This window comes from Globicephala melas, unplaced genomic scaffold (genome assembly GCF_963455315.2).
Source record: "Globicephala melas unplaced genomic scaffold, mGloMel1.2 SCAFFOLD_417, whole genome shotgun sequence".
In the NCBI taxonomy this organism is placed as follows: domain Eukaryota; kingdom Metazoa; phylum Chordata; class Mammalia; order Artiodactyla; family Delphinidae; genus Globicephala; species Globicephala melas.
The window spans coordinates 16077-34591 of record NW_027207586.1 but is presented as its reverse complement, the minus strand read 5'-3'; the positions used below and the strand labels follow the sequence as shown (position 1 = coordinate 34591).

At 70.0% G+C, this 18515-nt stretch overlaps 11 non-coding genes across 11 annotated transcripts; all 11 read left to right on the top strand.

The window, feature by feature from the left end:
• Positions 1-433: 433 nt before the first annotated feature.
• Positions 434-552, top strand: LOC132596052 (5S ribosomal RNA). The gene has a single exon (XR_009562157.1). It is a non-coding gene; the product is annotated as a 5S ribosomal RNA (ribosomal RNA).
• A 2695-nt stretch (positions 553-3247) lies between these two features.
• LOC132596051 (5S ribosomal RNA) lies at positions 3248-3366 on the top strand. The gene has a single exon (XR_009562156.1). It is a non-coding gene; the product is annotated as a 5S ribosomal RNA (ribosomal RNA).
• A 931-nt stretch (positions 3367-4297) lies between these two features.
• On the top strand, positions 4298-4416 carry LOC132596050 (5S ribosomal RNA). Its single transcript, XR_009562155.1, has one exon. It is a non-coding gene; the product is annotated as a 5S ribosomal RNA (ribosomal RNA).
• A 930-nt stretch (positions 4417-5346) lies between these two features.
• LOC132596049 (5S ribosomal RNA) lies at positions 5347-5465 on the top strand. The gene has a single exon (XR_009562154.1). It is a non-coding gene; the product is annotated as a 5S ribosomal RNA (ribosomal RNA).
• Positions 5466-8161: 2696 nt separating this feature from the next.
• LOC132596047 (5S ribosomal RNA) lies at positions 8162-8280 on the top strand. The gene has a single exon (XR_009562152.1). It is a non-coding gene; the product is annotated as a 5S ribosomal RNA (ribosomal RNA).
• A 932-nt stretch (positions 8281-9212) lies between these two features.
• On the top strand, positions 9213-9331 carry LOC132596046 (5S ribosomal RNA). Its single transcript, XR_009562151.1, has one exon. It is a non-coding gene; the product is annotated as a 5S ribosomal RNA (ribosomal RNA).
• A 2695-nt stretch (positions 9332-12026) lies between these two features.
• Positions 12027-12145, top strand: LOC132596045 (5S ribosomal RNA). The gene has a single exon (XR_009562150.1). It is a non-coding gene; the product is annotated as a 5S ribosomal RNA (ribosomal RNA).
• Positions 12146-13076: 931 nt separating this feature from the next.
• On the top strand, positions 13077-13195 carry LOC132596044 (5S ribosomal RNA). The gene has a single exon (XR_009562149.1). It is a non-coding gene; the product is annotated as a 5S ribosomal RNA (ribosomal RNA).
• Positions 13196-15890: 2695 nt separating this feature from the next.
• Positions 15891-16009, top strand: LOC132596039 (5S ribosomal RNA). Its single transcript, XR_009562145.1, has one exon. It is a non-coding gene; the product is annotated as a 5S ribosomal RNA (ribosomal RNA).
• Positions 16010-16940: 931 nt separating this feature from the next.
• On the top strand, positions 16941-17059 carry LOC132596028 (5S ribosomal RNA). Its single transcript, XR_009562134.1, has one exon. It is a non-coding gene; the product is annotated as a 5S ribosomal RNA (ribosomal RNA).
• Positions 17060-17989: 930 nt separating this feature from the next.
• On the top strand, positions 17990-18108 carry LOC132596017 (5S ribosomal RNA). The gene has a single exon (XR_009562123.1). It is a non-coding gene; the product is annotated as a 5S ribosomal RNA (ribosomal RNA).
• The last annotated feature ends 407 nt before the right edge of the window (positions 18109-18515 follow it).

Here is an 18515-nt window from a genome sequence, read left to right as displayed (position 1 = left end):
GTGGCCTTGCCGGGGCTGAGGGGCCGTGGCGACTCAATGGTGGCTCCCAGTGGCTTCGGGCCAGCTGCTGTCGGGCAGGAGGGCCGGCCCGGGCTGCGGCCGGGCTGCGCCTAGGGCCGCGTGGGCGGGCAGGGCCGATGCCCAAGGGACCGCGGGCCCCGGGCCCTGAAGCCTCCGGGGCCACGTCCCTGTGAGCGACGTGCGGGATCTTGGGCGGGGCGCCAAGCGCCGAAGGGTTTGCTGGGTCACGGCCGCCCTGGGCTGGGAGGTGGTCGCCAAACCCTCCGCCGCCGCCCGATACCCGAGACCTCCGTTGCCCCTGCCTGGGCGGGCGAGGGGGCCCTGCCGGGGCGGGCCGGCCGCCAGGCTGGCGTTAAGGCGACAGCGCCAGCGAAACTGGGCCTCAAGAGGCCGCCCGCGGCGCCCCGCCCCCGTCTACGGCCATACCACCCTGAACGCGCCCGATCTCGTCTGATCTCGGAAGCTAAGCAGGGTCGGGCCTGGTTAGTACTTGGATGGGAGACCGCCTGGGAATACCGGGTGCTGTAGGCTTTTTGCCTCCCGCTCCGCCCGCCTTCTCCTTTACTCGCCCGCGGCGGGGGGGCCGCCGGCTCCGCCCCCGCCGAGCCCCGCTGCAGGCAGTAGTCAAGGTGGGTTTACCTGCCCGAGCAGGAAGCTTGGGCGATGGCAGAAGTGGGAAGAAACTCTTGAGCACAGGTTCTTGGGATCCACGGAGCAGCGCATGCACATGCGATGGGTGCCTACACAGCTGGCTTGCTTGTCTGTGGGGAAAGGCGAGATGGGTCAGGGCCTGGGTTCCTGAGGGGCTGAGAATCAAGGCAGGGATAGAAGAAAGGGGACAGGCCCACATCCCCTGAACCCACGCCGGCGCCCACTCACCTTTGTGGAAAATACGATTGAAAAGTGCCCGCAAGAATCTCTTCAGATGCCTCCAGAGTTGAGGGAAGAAGGGGAGGGGGGAGGCCGGGAGCAGGGTGAGCCCTGAAATCCAACCCTTGTCCCGGTCACACCCCAGCAGCCCTCCCACCTCAGCCCCTTCAAGACCCCAGGGCTCCCCCAACCGCGCTGCACAGATCCTGCCCTGACCATAGTCACCATGTTGATCCCCACGTTGAGCAAGATGAAGCTGACCGGGATCAGAAGAATTGAGTATCCTTGCTCCTGGCATTTCCTGGGGATGGGGCCAGTGAACGGCTCGGCTCGGTAGTAGTTTCGCTCACCCATGGCCGTTGGTCCCAGGACTGCCTGGGCCTTCTGCCCTCCAGTTTTAACTGGGAGCCAGACTGGGTCATAATGGGGCAGGTGGTGAGGTCACAGTGAGGGAGGGGGATGAAAAGGAGGGCCCAGAGTGGCATTCCCTGGTAACCAGGGTCAGGTAAGCTGAGCCTGGACAGTCAAACAGGGCCCGGTGGCCGGCATACATCCCCTCGAGCGGTCATTCATTCGCTCACCGCCCGCTGACTCACTTGTTCAAATGACACATTGCGTCTCTTGGCCCCTCTTGAGACTAGGAAGACCTTGGCCTCAGAGGCCTGCTGAAGGCCTGGCTGGAGTCCAGAGCCTCAGCCTTCTTCATGCCCTTCACTGGGCCTGGAGCTGGACCTGCCCAGATGTGGAACCTCCCAGTTTGGAAGCAACTTCTTGTATGAGGCTCTCTGTGGACAGGGACAGCTGAGACACAGAGGAGGTGCCCAGAGACCAGGGGTTTGGAGTCTGCAGCTGCAGATGTACTTAGTGCATGGTATAGGACCAGGAGGGGCCTGCTGGCAGAACTGTGGCCACTAAACCAAAGGGACCCTCAGGCCAAGAAGGGGACACTGGCTTCTTATTGCAGGAAGCCAAGCGCAGGGACCCAGGCTGGCAGAAGGAGTGGCGCTTCCAAGCCACAGACCACCAATGTTTCCTGGACTCTGGCGCTCTTTATTCCTCTCTCCATGCCCTGCCGCCCCCTGCCCCTGCCCCCACTTGCTGCTGGTAAGTTCATTTTCCCAGTCTGGCTCCCGTGCAGAGAGGGCCTGGAGGCCGAGGTGGAAGGTAGCAGCGAGTTGGCCCGCGCTTGGCCCTCCTGCGGTTGCCGCTTCAGCACCAGACTGTCATACACCTGGTAGTTGGCATTGCCTCCCGGGTTCCGGCTGAGTGGCATGAAGGTGGGCGGGGGTGGAGGGTGCTCGGTAGCCTGGACGTCGGGCAGGAGGTGAGAGGGGCGGAGGAGCAGCGCTGAGCTGGGAGCCGGGGCCCGCTGGTCCGAGGCCTCGGCCAGTACCGTGAGGGAGGCGGAGGTGGCCACAGGGCGCCGCAAGGGCAGGATCTCAGCCCATTCGGCCGCCGGGTGCCGCACCTCGTGGGGATCGCGGGAGTAATCCAAGTGTCCCGTGGAGGGATGCAGGCTGCGGTTGGACTCGCTGTGAGCACAGCTGGGGAGGCTACGTCTGTGGGCCGGTGGGGTGTCGCGCTACCAGGCGTCGGGCCGGTAGACCCGAGGCACCAGAGCGGATGGAGGCTCAGAGCCCTCCAGACCCAGACTCCGCCGCGGGCCCAGTTGCCGTCCTTTCGGCCCGCGAGCCCCTCGACCTGCACCTGGCCGCCCCCACCGGCGCCCAGCCCCGGCGCCGCCACCTGTGTGCCGGTGTGTCCCTCCACAGCTCCCTCCGACAAAAGCCCCCCCCACCCCGCCCCTCTGGCGTGTCACCGCGGCCGGGTGCGGGAGCGGGATCGAGGGCAGGGGCCGCTTCCCCGGGCCTGCCGGCCACCAGGGGCGGGGTCCTGAGCTCGGCGGGGGGTGTGGGGGCAAGGGTGGCCTTGCCGGGGCTGAGGGGCCGTGGCGACTCAATGGTGGCTCCCGGTGGCTTCGGGCCAGCTGCTGTCGGGCAGGAGGGCCGGCCCGGGCTGCGGCCGGGCTGCGCCTAGGGCCGCGTGGGCGGGCAGGGCCGATGCCCAAGGGACCGCGGGCCCCGGGCCCTGAAGCCTCCGGGGCCACGTCCCTGTGAGCGACGTGCGGGATCTTGGGCGGGGCGCCAAGCGCCGAAGGGTTTGCTGGGTCACGGCCGCCCTGGGCTGGGAGGTGGTCGCCAAACCCTCCGCCGCCGCCCGATACCCGAGACCTCCGTTGCCCCTGCCTGGGCGGGCGAGGGGGCCCTGCCGGGGCGGGCCGGCCGCCAGGCTGGCGTTAAGGCGCCAGCGCCAGCGAAACTGGGCCTCAAGAGGCCGCCCGCGGCCCCCCGCCCCCGTCTACGGCCATACCACCCTGAACGCGCCCGATCTCGTCTGATCTCGGAAGCTAAGCAGGGTCGGGCCTGGTTAGTACTTGGATGGGAGACCGCCTGGGAATACCGGGTGCTGTAGGCTTTTTGCCTCCCGCTCCGCCCGCCTTCTCCTTTACTCGCCCGCGGCGGGGGCCGCCGGCTCCGCCCCCGCCGGGCCCCGCTGCAGGCCCCACCTCCTCAGGCCCCTCCCACCACGGCGCGCGCCGGCGGGGTCGCTCCCCGCCGGCCCGGCCGGCCAGGCGGCCAGAAGGCGGCCCTGGAAGGCAGGCGCACCCCAGACGCTCCCGGGGTGGCTGGCCCGGACCCAGACTCCGCCGCGGGCCCAGTTGCCGTCCTTTCGGCCCGCGAGCCCCTCGACCTGCACCTGGCCGCCCCCACCGGCGCCCAGCCCCGGCTCCGCCACCTGTGTGCCGGTGTGTCCCTCCACAGCTCCCTCCGACAAAAGCCCCCCCCACCCCGCCCCTCTGGCGTGTCACCGCGGCCGGGTGCGGGAGCGGGATCGAGGGCAGGGGCCGCTTCCCCGGGCCTGCCGGCCACCAGGGGCGGGGTCCTGAGCTCGGCGGGGGGTGTGGGGGCAAGGGTGGCCTTGCCGGGGCTGAGGGGCCGTGGCGACTCAATGGTGGCTCCCAGTGGCTTCGGGCCAGCTGCTGTCGGGCAGGAGGGCCGGCCCGGGCTGCGGCCGGGCTGCGCCTAGGGCCGCGTGGGCGGGCAGGGCCGATGCCCAAGGGACCGCGGGCCCCGGGCCCTGAAGCCTCCGGGGCCACGTCCCTGTGAGCGACGTGCGGGATCTTGGGCGGGGCGCCAAGCGCCGAAGGGTTTGCTGGGTCACGGCCGCCCTGGGCTGGGAGGTGGTCGCCAAACCCTCCGCCGCCGCCCGATACCCGAGACCTCCGTTGCCCCTGCCTGGGCGGGCGAGGGGGCCCTGCCGGGGCGGGCCGGCCGCCAGGCTGGCGTTAAGGCGCCAGCGCCAGCGAAACTGGGCCTCAAGAGGCCGCCCGCGGCCCCCCGCCCCCGTCTACGGCCATACCACCCTGAACGCGCCCGATCTCGTCTGATCTCGGAAGCTAAGCAGGGTCGGGCCTGGTTAGTACTTGGATGGGAGACCGCCTGGGAATACCGGGTGCTGTAGGCTTTTTGCCTCCCGCTCCGCCCGCCTTCTCCTTTACTCGCCCGCGGCGGGGGCCGCCGGCTCCGCCCCCGCCGGGCCCCGCTGCAGGCCCCACCTCCTCAGGCCCCTCCCACCACGGCGCGCGCCGGCGGGGTCGCTCCCCGCCGGCCCGGCCGGCCAGGCGGCCAGAAGGCGGCCCTGGAAGGCAGGCGCACCCCAGACGCTCCCGGGGTGGCTGGCCCGGACCCAGACTCCGCCGCGGGCCCAGTTGCCATCCTTTCGGCCCGCGAGCCCCTCGACCTGCACCTGGCCGCCCCCACCGGCGCCCAGCCCCGGCGCCGCCACCTGTGTGCCGGTGTGTCCCTCCACAGCTCCCTCCGACAAAAGCCCCCCCCACCCCGCCCCTCTGGCGTGTCACCGCGGCCGGGTGCGGGAGCGGGATCGAGGGCAGGGGCCGCTTCCCCGGGCCTGCCGGCCACCAGGGGCGGGGTCCTGAGCTCGGCGGGGGGTGTGGGGGCAAGGGTGGCCTTGCCGGGGCTGAGGGGCCGTGGCGACTCAATGGTGGCTCCCAGTGGCTTCGGGCCAGCTGCTGTCGGGCAGGAGGGCCGGCCCGGGCTGCGGCCGGGCTGCGCCTAGGGCCGCGTGGGCGGGCAGGGCCGATGCCCAAGGGACCGCGGGCCCCGGGCCCTGAAGCCTCCGGGGCCACGTCCCTGTGAGCGACGTGCGGGATCTTGGGCGGGGCGCCAAGCGCCGAAGGGTTTGCTGGGTCACGGCCGCCCTGGGCTGGGAGGTGGTCGCCAAACCCTCCGCCGCCGCCCGATACCCGAGACCTCCGTTGCCCCTGCCTGGGCGGGCGAGGGGTCCTGCCGGGGCGGGCCGGCCGCCAGGCTGGTGTTAAGGCGCCAGCGCCAGCGAAACTGGGCCTCAAGAGGCCGCCCGCGGCCCCCCGCCCCCGTCTACGGCCATACCACCCTGAACGCGCCCGATCTCGTCTGATCTCGGAAGCTAAGCAGGGTCGGGCCTGGTTAGTACTTGGATGGGAGACCGCCTGGGAATACCGGGTGCTGTAGGCTTTTTGCCTCCCGCTCCGCCCGCCTTCTCCTTTACTCGCCCGCGGCGGGGGGGCCGCCGGCTCCGCCCCCGCCGAGCCCCGCTGCAGGCAGTAGTCAAGGTGGGTTTACCTGCCCGAGCAGGAAGCTTGGGCGATGGCAGAAGTGGGAAGAAACTCTTGAGCACAGGTTCTTGGGATCCACGGAGCAGCGCATGCACATGCGATGGGTGCCTACACAGCTGGCTTGCTTGTCTGTGGGGAAAGGCGAGATGGGTCAGGGCCTGGGTTCCTGAGGGGCTGAGAATCAAGGCAGGGATAGAAGAAAGGGGACAGGCCCACATCCCCTGAACCCACGCCGGCGCCCACTCACCTTTGTGGAAAATACGATTGAAAAGTGCCCGCAAGAATCTCTTCAGATGCCTCCAGAGTTGAGGGAAGAAGGGGAGGGGGGAGGCCGGGAGCAGGGTGAGCCCTGAAATCCAACCCTTGTCCCGGTCACACCCCAGCAGCCCTCCCACCTCAGCCCCTTCAAGACCCCAGGGCTCCCCCAACCGCGCTGCACAGATCCTGCCCTGACCGTAGTCACCATGTTGATCCCCACGTTGAGCAAGATGAAGCTGACCGGGATCAGAAGAATTGAGTATCCTTGCTCCTGGCATTTCCTGGGGATGGGGCCAGTGAACGGCTCGGCTCGGTAGTAGTTTCGCTCACCCATGGCCGTTGGTCCCAGGACTGCCTGGGCCCTCTGCCCTCCAGTTTTAACTGGGAGCCAGACTGGGTCATAATGGGGCAGGTGGTGAGGTCACAGTGAGGGAGGGGGATGAAAAGGAGGGCCCAGAGTGGCATTCCCTGGTAACCAGGGTCAGGTAAGCTGAGCCTGGACAGTCAAACAGGGCCCGGTGGCCGGCATACATCCCCTCGAGCGGTCATTCATTCGCTCACCGCCCGCTGACTCACTTGTTCAAATGACACATTGCGTCTCTTGGCCCCTCTTGAGACTAGGAAGACCTTGGCCTCAGAGGCCTGCTGAAGGCCTGGCTGGAGTCCAGAGCCTCAGCCTTCTTCATGCCCTTCACTGGGCCTGGAGCTGGACCTGCCCAGATGTGGAACCTCCCAGTTTGGAAGCAACTTCTTGTATGAGGCTCTCTGTGGACAGGGACAGCTGAGACACAGAGGAGGTGCCCAGAGACCAGGGGTTTGGAGTCTGCAGCTGCAGATGTACTTAGTGCATGGTATAGGACCAGGAGGGGCCTGCTGGCAGAACTGTGGCCACTAAACCAAAGGGACCCTCAGGCCAAGAAGGGGACACTGGCTTCTTATTGCAGGAAGCCAAGCGCAGGGACCCAGGCTGGCAGAAGGAGTGGCGCTTCCAAGCCACAGACCACCAATGTTTCCTGGACTCTGGCGCTCTTTATTCCTCTCTCCATGCCCTGCCGCCCCCTGCCCCTGCCCCCACTTGCTGCTGGTAAGTTCATTTTCCCAGTCTGGCTCCCGTGCAGAGAGGGCCTGGAGGCCGAGGTGGAAGGTAGCAGCGAGTTGGCCCGCGCTTGGCCCTCCTGCGGTTGCCGCTTCAGCACCAGACTGTCATACACCTGGTAGTTGGCATTGCCTCCCGGGTTCCGGCTGAGTGGCATGAAGGTGGGCGGGGGTGGAGGGTGCTCGGTAGCCTGGACGTCGGGCAGGAGGTGAGAGGGGCGGAGGAGCAGCGCTGAGCTGGGAGCCGGGGCCCGCTGGTCCGAGGCCTCGGCCAGTACCGGGAGGGAGGCGGAGGTGGCCACAGGGCGCCGCAAGGGCAGGATCTCAGCCCATTCGGCCGCCGGGTGCCGCACCTCGTGGGGATCGCGGGAGTAATCCAAGTGTCCCGTGGAGGGATGCAGGCTGCGGTTGGACTCGCTGTGAGCACAGCTGGGGAGGCTACGTCTGTGGGCCGGTGGGGTGTCGCGCTACCAGGCGTCGGGCCGGTAGACCCGAGGCACCAGAGCGGATGGAGGCTCAGAGCCCTCCAGACCCAGACTCCGCCATGGGCCCAGTTGCCGTCCTTTCGGCCCGCGAGCCCCTCGACCTGCACCTGGCCGCCCCCACCGGCGCCCAGCCCCGGCGCCGCCACCTGTGTGCCGGTGTGTCCCTCCACAGCTCCCTCCGACAAAAGCCCCACCCCCACCCCGCCCCTCTGGCGTGTCACCGCGGCCGGGTGCGGGAGCGGGATCGAGGGCAGGGGCCGCTTCCCCGGGCCTGCCGGCCACCAGGGGCGGGGTCCTGAGTCGGCGGGGGGTGTGGGGGCAAGGGTGGCCTTGCCGGGGCTGAGGGGCCGTGGCGACTCAATGGTGGCTCCCGGTGGCTTCGGGCCAGCTGCTGTCGGGCAGGAGGGCCGGCCCGGGCTGCGGCCGGGCTGCGCCTAGGGCCGCGTGGGCGGGCAGGGCCGATGCCCAAGGGACCGCGGGCCCCGGGCCCTGAAGCCTCCGGGGCCACGTCCCTGTGAGCGACGTGCGGGATCTTGGGCGGGGCGCCAAGCGCCGAAGGGTTTGCTGGGTCACGGCCGCCCTGGGCTGGGAGGTGGTCGCCAAACCCTCCGCCGCCGCCCGATACCCGAGACCTCCGTTGCCCCTGCCTGGGCGGGCGAGGGGGCCCTGCCGGGGCGGGCCGGCCGCCAGGCTGGCGTTAAGGCGCCAGCGCCAGCGAAACTGGGCCTCAAGAGGCCGCCCGCGGCCCCCCGCCCCCGTCTACGGCCATACCACCCTGAACGCGCCCGATCTCGTCTGATCTCGGAAGCTAAGCAGGGTCGGGCCTGGTTAGTACTTGGATGGGAGACCGCCTGGGAATACCGGGTGCTGTAGGCTTTTTGCCTCCCGCTCCGCCCGCCTTCTCCTTTACTCGCCCGCGGCGGGGGCCGCCGGCTCCGCCCCCGCCGGGCCCCGCTGCAGGCCCCACCTCCTCAGGCCCCTCCCACCACGGCGCGCGCCGGCGGGGTCGCTCCCCGCCGGCCCGGCCGGCCAGGCGGCCAGAAGGCGGCCCTGGAAGGCAGGCGCACCCCAGACGCTCCCGGGGTGGCTGGCCCGGACCCAGACTCCGCCGCGGGCCCAGTTGCCGTCCTTTCGGCCCGCGAGCCCCTCGACCTGCACCTGGCCGCCCCCACCGGCGCCCAGCCCCGGCGCCGCCACCTGTGTGCCGGTGTGTCCCTCCACAGCTCCCTCCGACAAAAGCCCCCCCCCACCCCGCCCCTCTGGCGTGTCACCGCGGCCGGGTGCGGGAGCGGGATCGAGGGCAGGGGCCGCTTCCCCGGGCCTGCCGGCCACCAGGGGCGGGGTCCTGAGCTCGGCGGGGGGTGTGGGGGCAAGGGTGGCCTTGCCGGGGCTGAGGGGCCGTGGCGACTCAATGGTGGCTCCCAGTGGCTTCGGGCCAGCTGCTGTCGGGCAGGAGGGCCGGCCCGGGCTGCGGCCGGGCTGCGCCTAGGGCCGCGTGGGCGGGCAGGGCCGATGCCCAAGGGACCGCGGGCCCCGGGCCCTGAAGCCTCCGGGGCCACGTCCCTGTGAGCGACGTGCGGGATCTTGGGCGGGGCGCCAAGCGCCGAAGGGTTTGCTGGGTCACGGCCGCCCTGGGCTGGGAGGTGGTCGCCAAACCCTCCGCCGCCGCCCGATACCCGAGACCTCCGTTGCCCCTGCCTGGGCGGGCGAGGGGGCCCTGCCGGGGCGGGCCGGCCGCCAGGCTGGCGTTAAGGCGCCAGCGCCAGCGAAACTGGGCCTCAAGAGGCCGCCCGCGGCGCCCCGCCCCCGTCTACGGCCATACCACCCTGAACGCGCCCGATCTCGTCTGATCTCGGAAGCTAAGCAGGGTCGGGCCTGGTTAGTACTTGGATGGGAGACCGCCTGGGAATACCGGGTGCTGTAGGCTTTTTGCCTCCCGCTCCGCCCGCCTTCTCCTTTACTCGCCCGCGGCGGGGGGGCCGCCGGCTCCGCCCCCGCCGAGCCCCGCTGCAGGCAGTAGTCAAGGTGGGTTTACCTGCCCGAGCAGGAAGCTTGGGCGATGGCAGAAGTGGGAAGAAACTCTTGAGCACAGGTTCTTGGGATCCACGGAGCAGCGCATGCACATGCGATGGGTGCCTACACAGCTGGCTTGCTTGTCTGTGGGGAAAGGCGAGATGGGTCAGGGCCTGGGTTCCTGAGGGGCTGAGAATCAAGGCAGGGATAGAAGAAAGGGGACAGGCCCACATCCCCTGAACCCACGCCGGCGCCCACTCACCTTTGTGGAAAATACGATTGAAAAGTGCCCGCAAGAATCTCTTCAGATGCCTCCAGAGTTGAGGGAAGAAGGGGAGGGGGGAGGCCGGGAGCAGGGTGAGCCCTGAAATCCAACCCTTGTCCCGGTCACACCCCAGCAGCCCTCCCACCTCAGCCCCTTCAAGACCCCAGGGCTCCCCCAACCGCGCTGCACAGATCCTGCCCTGACCGTAGTCACCATGTTGATCCCCACGTTGAGCAAGATGAAGCTGACCGGGATCAGAAGAATTGAGTATCCTTGCTCCTGGCATTTCCTGGGGATGGGGCCAGTGAACGGCTCGGCTCGGTAGTAGTTTCGCTCACCCATGGCCGTTGGTCCCAGGACTGCCTGGGCCCTCTGCCCTCCAGTTTTAACTGGGAGCCAGACTGGGTCATAATGGGGCAGGTGGTGAGGTCACAGTGAGGGAGGGGGATGAAAAGGAGGGCCCAGAGTGGCATTCCCTGGTAACCAGGGTCAGGTAAGCTGAGCCTGGACAGTCAAACAGGGCCCGGTGGCCGGCATACATCCCCTCGAGCGGTCATTCATTCGCTCACCGCCCGCTGACTCACTTGTTCAAATGACACATTGCGTCTCTTGGCCCCTCTTGAGACTAGGAAGACCTTGGCCTCAGAGGCCTGCTGAAGGCCTGGCTGGAGTCCAGAGCCTCAGCCTTCTTCATGCCCTTCACTGGGCCTGGAGCTGGACCTGCCCAGATGTGGAACCTCCCAGTTTGGAAGCAACTTCTTGTATGAGGCTCTCTGTGGACAGGGACAGCTGAGACGCAGAGGAGGTGCCCAGAGACCAGGGGTTTGGAGTCTGCAGCTGCAGATGTACTTAGTGCATGGTATAGGACCAGGAGGGGCCTGCTGGCAGAACTGTGGCCACTAAACCAAAGGGACCCTCAGGCCAAGAAGGGGACACTGGCTTCTTATTGCAGGAAGCCAAGCGCAGGGACCCAGGCTGGCAGAAGGAGTGGCGCTTCCAAGCCACAGACCACCAATGTTTCCTGGACTCTGGCGCTCTTTATTCCTCTCTCCATGCCCTGCCGCCCCCTGCCCCTGCCCCCACTTGCTGCTGGTAAGTTCATTTTCCCAGTCTGGCTCCCGTGCAGAGAGGGCCTGGAGGCCGAGGTGGAAGGTAGCAGCGAGTTGGCCCGCGCTTGGCCCTCCTGCGGTTGCCGCTTCAGCACCAGACTGTCATACACCTGGTAGTTGGCATTGCCTCCCGGGTTCCGGCTGAGTGGCATGAAGGTGGGCGGGGGTGGAGGGTGCTCGGTAGCCTGGACGTCGGGCAGGAGGTGAGAGGGGCGGAGGAGCAGCGCTGAGCTGGGAGCCGGGGCCCGCTGGTCCGAGGCCTCGGCCAGTACCGTGAGGGAGGCGGAGGTGGCCACAGGGCGCCGCAAGGGCAGGATCTCAGCCCATTCGGCCGCCGGGTGCCGCACCTCGTGGGGATCGCGGGAGTAATCCAAGTGTCCCGTGGAGGGATGCAGGCTGCGGTTGGACTCGCTGTGAGCACAGCTGGGGAGGCTACGTCTGTGGGCCGGTGGGGTGTCGCGCTACCAGGCGTCGGGCCGGTAGACCCGAGGCACCAGAGCGGATGGAGGCTCAGAGCCCTCCAGACCCAGACTCCGCCGCGGGCCCAGTTGCCGTCCTTTCGGCCCGCGAGCCCCTCGACCTGCACCTGGCCGCCCCCACCGGCGCCCAGCCCCGGCGCCGCCACCTGTGTGCCGGTGTGTCCCTCCACAGCTCCCTCCGACAAAAGCCCCCCCCACCCCGCCCCTCTGGCGTGTCACCGCGGCCGGGTGCGGGAGCGGGATCGAGGGCAGGGGCCGCTTCCCCGGACCTGCCGGCCACCAGGGGCGGGGTCCTGAGCTCGGCGGGGGGTGTGGGGGCAAGGGTGGCCTTGCCGGGGCTGAGGGGCCGTGGCGACTCAATGGTGGCTCCCAGTGGCTTCGGGCCAGCTGCTGTCGGGCAGGAGGGCCGGCCCGGGCTGCGGCCGGGCTGCGCCTAGGGCCGCGTGGGCGGGCAGGGCCGATGCCCAAGGGACCGCGGGCCCCGGGCCCTGAAGCCTCCGGGGCCACGTCCCTGTGAGCGACGTGCGGGATCTTGGGCGGGGCGCCAAGCGCCGAAGGGTTTGCTGGGTCACGGCCGCCCTGGGCTGGGAGGTGGTCGCCAAACCCTCCGCCGCCGCCCGATACCCGAGACCTCCGTTGCCCCTGCCTGGGCGGGCGAGGGGGCCCTGCCGGGGCGGGCCGGCCGCCAGGCTGGCGTTAAGGCGCCAGCGCCAGCGAAACTGGGCCTCAAGAGGCCGCCCGCGGCCCCCCGCCCCCGTCTACGGCCATACCACCCTGAACGCGCCCGATCTCGTCTGATCTCGGAAGCTAAGCAGGGTCGGGCCTGGTTAGTACTTGGATGGGAGACCGCCTGGGAATACCGGGTGCTGTAGGCTTTTTGCCTCCCGCTCCGCCCGCCTTCTCCTTTACTCGCCCGCGGCGGGGGCCGCCGGCTCCGCCCCCGCCGGGCCCCGCTGCAGGCCCCACCTCCTCAGGCCCCTCCCACCACGGCGCGCGCCGGCGGGGTCGCTCCCCGCCGGCCCGGCCGGCCAGGCGGCCAGAAGGCGGCCCTGGAAGGCAGGCGCACCCCAGACGCTCCCGGGGTGGCTGGCCCGGACCCAGACTCCGCCGCGGGCCCAGTTGCCGTCCTTTCGGCCCGCGAGCCCCTCGACCTGCACCTGGCCGCCCCCACCGGCGCCCAGCCCCGGCGCCGCCACCTGTGTGCCGGTGTGTCCCTCCACAGCTCCCTCCGACAAAAGCCCCCCCCACCCCGCCCCTCTGGCGTGTCACCGCGGCCGGGTGCGGGAGCGGGATCGAGGGCAGGGGCCGCTTCCCCGGGCCTGCCGGCCACCAGGGGCGGGGTCCTGAGCTCGGCGGGGGGTGTGGGGGCAAGGGTGGCCTTGCCGGGGCTGAGGGGCCGTGGCGACTCAATGGTGGCTCCCAGTGGCTTCGGGCCAGCTGCTGTCGGGCAGGAGGGCCGGCCCGGGCTGCGGCCGGGCTGCGCCTAGGGCCGCGTGGGCGGGCAGGGCCGATGCCCAAGGGACCGCGGGCCCCGGGCCCTGAAGCCTCCGGGGCCACGTCCCTGTGAGCGACGTGCGGGATCTTGGGCGGGGCGCCAAGCGCCGAAGGGTTTGCTGGGTCACGGCCGCCCTGGGCTGGGAGGTGGTCGCCAAACCCTCCGCCGCCGCCCGATACCCGAGACCTCCGTTGCCCCTGCCTGGGCGGGCGAGGGGGCCCTGCCGGGGCGGGCCGGCCGCCAGGCTGGCGTTAAGGCGACAGCGCCAGCGAAACTGGGCCTCAAGAGGCCGCCCGCGGCGCCCCGCCCCCGTCTACGGCCATACCACCCTGAACGCGCCCGATCTCGTCTGATCTCGGAAGCTAAGCAGGGTCGGGCCTGGTTAGTACTTGGATGGGAGACCGCCTGGGAATACCGGGTGCTGTAGGCTTTTTGCCTCCCGCTCCGCCCGCCTTCTCCTTTACTCGCCCGCGGCGGGGGGGCCGCCGGCTCCGCCCCCGCCGAGCCCCGCTGCAGGCAGTAGTCAAGGTGGGTTTACCTGCCCGAGCAGGAAGCTTGGGCGATGGCAGAAGTGGGAAGAAACTCTTGAGCACAGGTTCTTGGGATCCACGGAGCAGCGCATGCACATGCGATGGGTGCCTACACAGCTGGCTTGCTTGTCTGTGGGGAAAGGCGAGATGGGTCAGGGCCTGGGTTCCTGAGGGGCTGAGAATCAAGGCAGGGATAGAAGAAAGGGGACAGGCCCACATCCCCTGAACCCACGCCGGCGCCCACTCACCTTTGTGGAAAATACGATTGAAAAGTGCCCGCAAGAATCTCTTCAGATGCCTCCAGAGTTGAGGGAAGAAGGGGAGGGGGGAGGCCGGGAGCAGGGTGAGCCCTGAAATCCAACCCTTGTCCCGGTCACACCCCAGCAGCCCTCCCACCTCAGCCCCTTCAAGACCCCAGGGCTCCCCCAACCGCGCTGCACAGATCCTGCCCTGACCATAGTCACCATGTTGATCCCCACGTTGAGCAAGATGAAGCTGACCGGGATCAGAAGAATTGAGTATCCTTGCTCCTGGCATTTCCTGGGGATGGGGCCAGTGAACGGCTCGGCTCGGTAGTAGTTTCGCTCACCCATGGCCGTTGGTCCCAGGACTGCCTGGGCCCTCTGCCCTCCAGTTTTAACTGGGAGCCAGACTGGGTCATAATGGGGCAGGTGGTGAGGTCACAGTGAGGGAGGGGGATGAAAAGGAGGGCCCAGAGTGGCATTCCCTGGTAACCAGGGTCAGGTAAGCTGAGCCTGGACAGTCAAACAGGGCCCGGTGGCCGGCATACATCCCCTCGAGCGGTCATTCATTCGCTCACCGCCCGCTGACTCACTTGTTCAAATGACACATTGCGTCTCTTGGCCCCTCTTGAGACTAGGAAGACCTTGGCCTCAGAGGCCTGCTGAAGGCCTGGCTGGAGTCCAGAGCCTCAGCCTTCTTCATGCCCTTCACTGGGCCTGGAGCTGGACCTGCCCAGATGTGGAACCTCCCAGTTTGGAAGCAACTTCTTGTATGAGGCTCTCTGTGGACAGGGACAGCTGAGACACAGAGGAGGTGCCCAGAGACCAGGGGTTTGGAGTCTGCAGCTGCAGATGTACTTAGTGCATGGTATAGGACCAGGAGGGGCCTGCTGGCAGAACTGTGGCCACTAAACCAAAGGGACCCTCAGGCCAAGAAGGGGACACTGGCTTCTTATTGCAGGAAGCCAAGCGCAGGGACCCAGGCTGGCAGAAGGAGTGGCGCTTCCAAGCCACAGACCACCAATGTTTCCTGGACTCTGGCGCTCTTTATTCCTCTCTCCATGCCCTGCCGCCCCCTGCCCCTGCCCCCACTTGCTGCTGGTAAGTTCATTTTCCCAGTCTGGCTCCCGTGCAGAGAGGGCCTGGAGGCCGAGGTGGAAGGTAGCAGCGAGTTGGCCCGCGCTTGGCCCTCCTGCGGTTGCCGCTTCAGCACCAGACTGTCATACACCTGGTAGTTGGCATTGCCTCCCGGGTTCCGGCTGAGTGGCATGAAGGTGGGCGGGGGTGGAGGGTGCTCGGTAGCCTGGACGTCGGGCAGGAGGTGAGAGGGGCGGAGGAGCAGCGCTGAGCTGGGAGCCGGGGCCCGCTGGTCCGAGGCCTCGGCCAGTACCGTGAGGGAGGCGGAGGTGGCCACAGGGCGCCGCAAGGGCAGGATCTCAGCCCATTCGGCCGCCGGGTGCCGCACCTCGTGGGGATCGCGGGAGTAATCCAAGTGTCCCGTGGAGGGATGCAGGCTGCGGTTGGACTCGCTGTGAGCACAGCTGGGGAGGCTACGTCTGTGGGCCGGTGGGGTGTCGCGCTACCAGGCGTCGGGCCGGTAGACCCGAGGCACCAGAGCGGATGGAGGCTCAGAGCCCTCCAGACCCAGACTCCGCCGCGGGCCCAGTTGCCGTCCTTTCGGCCCGCGAGCCCCTCGACCTGCACCTGGCCGCCCCCACCGGCGCCCAGCCCCGGCGCCGCCACCTGTGTGCCGGTGTGTCCCTCCACAGCTCCCTCCGACAAAAGCCCCCCCCACCCCGCCCCTCTGGCGTGTCACCGCGGCCGGGTGCGGGAGCGGGATCGAGGGCAGGGGCCGCTTCCCCGGGCCTGCCGGCCACCAGGGGCGGGGTCCTGAGCTCGGCGGGGGGTGTGGGGGCAAGGGTGGCCTTGCCGGGGCTGAGGGGCCGTGGCGACTCAATGGTGGCTCCCGGTGGCTTCGGGCCAGCTGCTGTCGGGCAGGAGGGCCGGCCCGGGCTGCGGCCGGGCTGCGCCTAGGGCCGCGTGGGCGGGCAGGGCCGATGCCCAAGGGACCGCGGGCCCCGGGCCCTGAAGCCTCCGGGGCCACGTCCCTGTGAGCGACGTGCGGGATCTTGGGCGGGGCGCCAAGCGCCGAAGGGTTTGCTGGGTCACGGCCGCCCTGGGCTGGGAGGTGGTCGCCAAACCCTCCGCCGCCGCCCGATACCCGAGACCTCCGTTGCCCCTGCCTGGGCGGGCGAGGGGGCCCTGCCGGGGCGGGCCGGCCGCCAGGCTGGCGTTAAGGCGCCAGCGCCAGCGAAACTGGGCCTCAAGAGGCCGCCCGCGGCCCCCCGCCCCCGTCTACGGCCATACCACCCTGAACGCGCCCGATCTCGTCTGATCTCGGAAGCTAAGCAGGGTCGGGCCTGGTTAGTACTTGGATGGGAGACCGCCTGGGAATACCGGGTGCTGTAGGCTTTTTGCCTCCCGCTCCGCCCGCCTTCTCCTTTACTCGCCCGCGGCGGGGGCCGCCGGCTCCGCCCCCGCCGGGCCCCGCTGCAGGCCCCACCTCCTCAGGCCCCTCCCACCACGGCGCGCGCCGGCGGGGTCGCTCCCCGCCGGCCCGGCCGGCCAGGCGGCCAGAAGGCGGCCCTGGAAGGCAGGCGCACCCCAGACGCTCCCGGGGTGGCTGGCCCGGACCCAGACTCCGCCGCGGGCCCAGTTGCCGTCCTTTCGGCCCGCGAGCCCCTCGACCTGCACCTGGCCGCCCCCACCGGCGCCCAGCCCCGGCTCCGCCACCTGTGTGCCGGTGTGTCCCTCCACAGCTCCCTCCGACAAAAGCCCCCCCCACCCCGCCCCTCTGGCGTGTCACCGCGGCCGGGTGCGGGAGCGGGATCGAGGGCAGGGGCCGCTTCCCCGGGCCTGCCGGCCACCAGGGGCGGGGTCCTGAGCTCGGCGGGGGGTGTGGGGGCAAGGGTGGCCTTGCCGGGGCTGAGGGGCCGTGGCGACTCAATGGTGGCTCCCAGTGGCTTCGGGCCAGCTGCTGTCGGGCAGGAGGGCCGGCCCGGGCTGCGGCCGGGCTGCGCCTAGGGCCGCGTGGGCGGGCAGGGCCGATGCCCAAGGGACCGCGGGCCCCGGGCCCTGAAGCCTCCGGGGCCACGTCCCTGTGAGCGACGTGCGGGATCTTGGGCGGGGCGCCAAGCGCCGAAGGGTTTGCTGGGTCACGGCCGCCCTGGGCTGGGAGGTGGTCGCCAAACCCTCCGCCGCCGCCCGATACCCGAGACCTCCGTTGCCCCTGCCTGGGCGGGCGAGGGGGCCCTGCCGGGGCGGGCCGGCCGCCAGGCTGGCGTTAAGGCGCCAGCGCCAGCGAAACTGGGCCTCAAGAGGCCGCCCGCGGCCCCCCGCCCCCGTCTACGGCCATACCACCCTGAACGCGCCCGATCTCGTCTGATCTCGGAAGCTAAGCAGGGTCGGGCCTGGTTAGTACTTGGATGGGAGACCGCCTGGGAATACCGGGTGCTGTAGGCTTTTTGCCTCCCGCTCCGCCCGCCTTCTCCTTTACTCGCCCGCGGCGGGGGCCGCCGGCTCCGCCCCCGCCGGGCCCCGCTGCAGGCCCCACCTCCTCAGGCCCCTCCCACCACGGCGCGCGCCGGCGGGGTCGCTCCCCGCCGGCCCGGCCGGCCAGGCGGCCAGAAGGCGGCCCTGGAAGGCAGGCGCACCCCAGACGCTCCCGGGGTGGCTGGCCCGGACCCAGACTCCGCCGCGGGCCCAGTTGCCATCCTTTCGGCCCGCGAGCCCCTCGACCTGCACCTGGCCGCCCCCACCGGCGCCCAGCCCCGGCGCCGCCACCTGTGTGCCGGTGTGTCCCTCCACAGCTCCCTCCGACAAAAGCCCCCCCCACCCCGCCCCTCTGGCGTGTCACCGCGGCCGGGTGCGGGAGCGGGATCGAGGGCAGGGGCCGCTTCCCCGGGCCTGCCGGCCACCAGGGGCGGGGTCCTGAGCTCGGCGGGGGGTGTGGGGGCAAGGGTGGCCTTGCCGGGGCTGAGGGGCCGTGGCGACTCAATGGTGGCTCCCAGTGGCTTCGGGCCAGCTGCTGTCGGGCAGGAGGGCCGGCCCGGGCTGCGGCCGGGCTGCGCCTAGGGCCGCGTGGGCGGGCAGGGCCGATGCCCAAGGGACCGCGGGCCCCGGGCCCTGAAGCCTCCGGGGCCACGTCCCTGTGAGCGACGTGCGGGATCTTGGGCGGGGCGCCAAGCGCCGAAGGGTTTGCTGGGTCACGGCCGCCCTGGGCTGGGAGGTGGTCGCCAAACCCTCCGCCGCCGCCCGATACCCGAGACCTCCGTTGCCCCTGCCTGGGCGGGCGAGGGGTCCTGCCGGGGCGGGCCGGCCGCCAGGCTGGTGTTAAGGCGCCAGCGCCAGCGAAACTGGGCCTCAAGAGGCCGCCCGCGGCCCCCCGCCCCCGTCTACGGCCATACCACCCTGAACGCGCCCGATCTCGTCTGATCTCGGAAGCTAAGCAGGGTCGGGCCTGGTTAGTACTTGGATGGGAGACCGCCTGGGAATACCGGGTGCTGTAGGCTTTTTGCCTCCCGCTCCGCCCGCCTTCTCCTTTACTCGCCCGCGGCGGGGGGGCCGCCGGCTCCGCCCCCGCCGAGCCCCGCTGCAGGCAGTAGTCAAGGTGGGTTTACCTGCCCGAGCAGGAAGCTTGGGCGATGGCAGAAGTGGGAAGAAACTCTTGAGCACAGGTTCTTGGGATCCACGGAGCAGCGCATGCACATGCGATGGGTGCCTACACAGCTGGCTTGCTTGTCTGTGGGGAAAGGCGAGATGGGTCAGGGCCTGGGTTCCTGAGGGGCTGAGAATCAAGGCAGGGATAGAAGAAAGGGGACAGGCCCACATCCCCTGAACCCACGCCGGCGCCCACTCACCTTTGTGGAAAATACGATTGAAAAGTGCCCGCAAGAATCTCTTCAGATGCCTCCAGAGT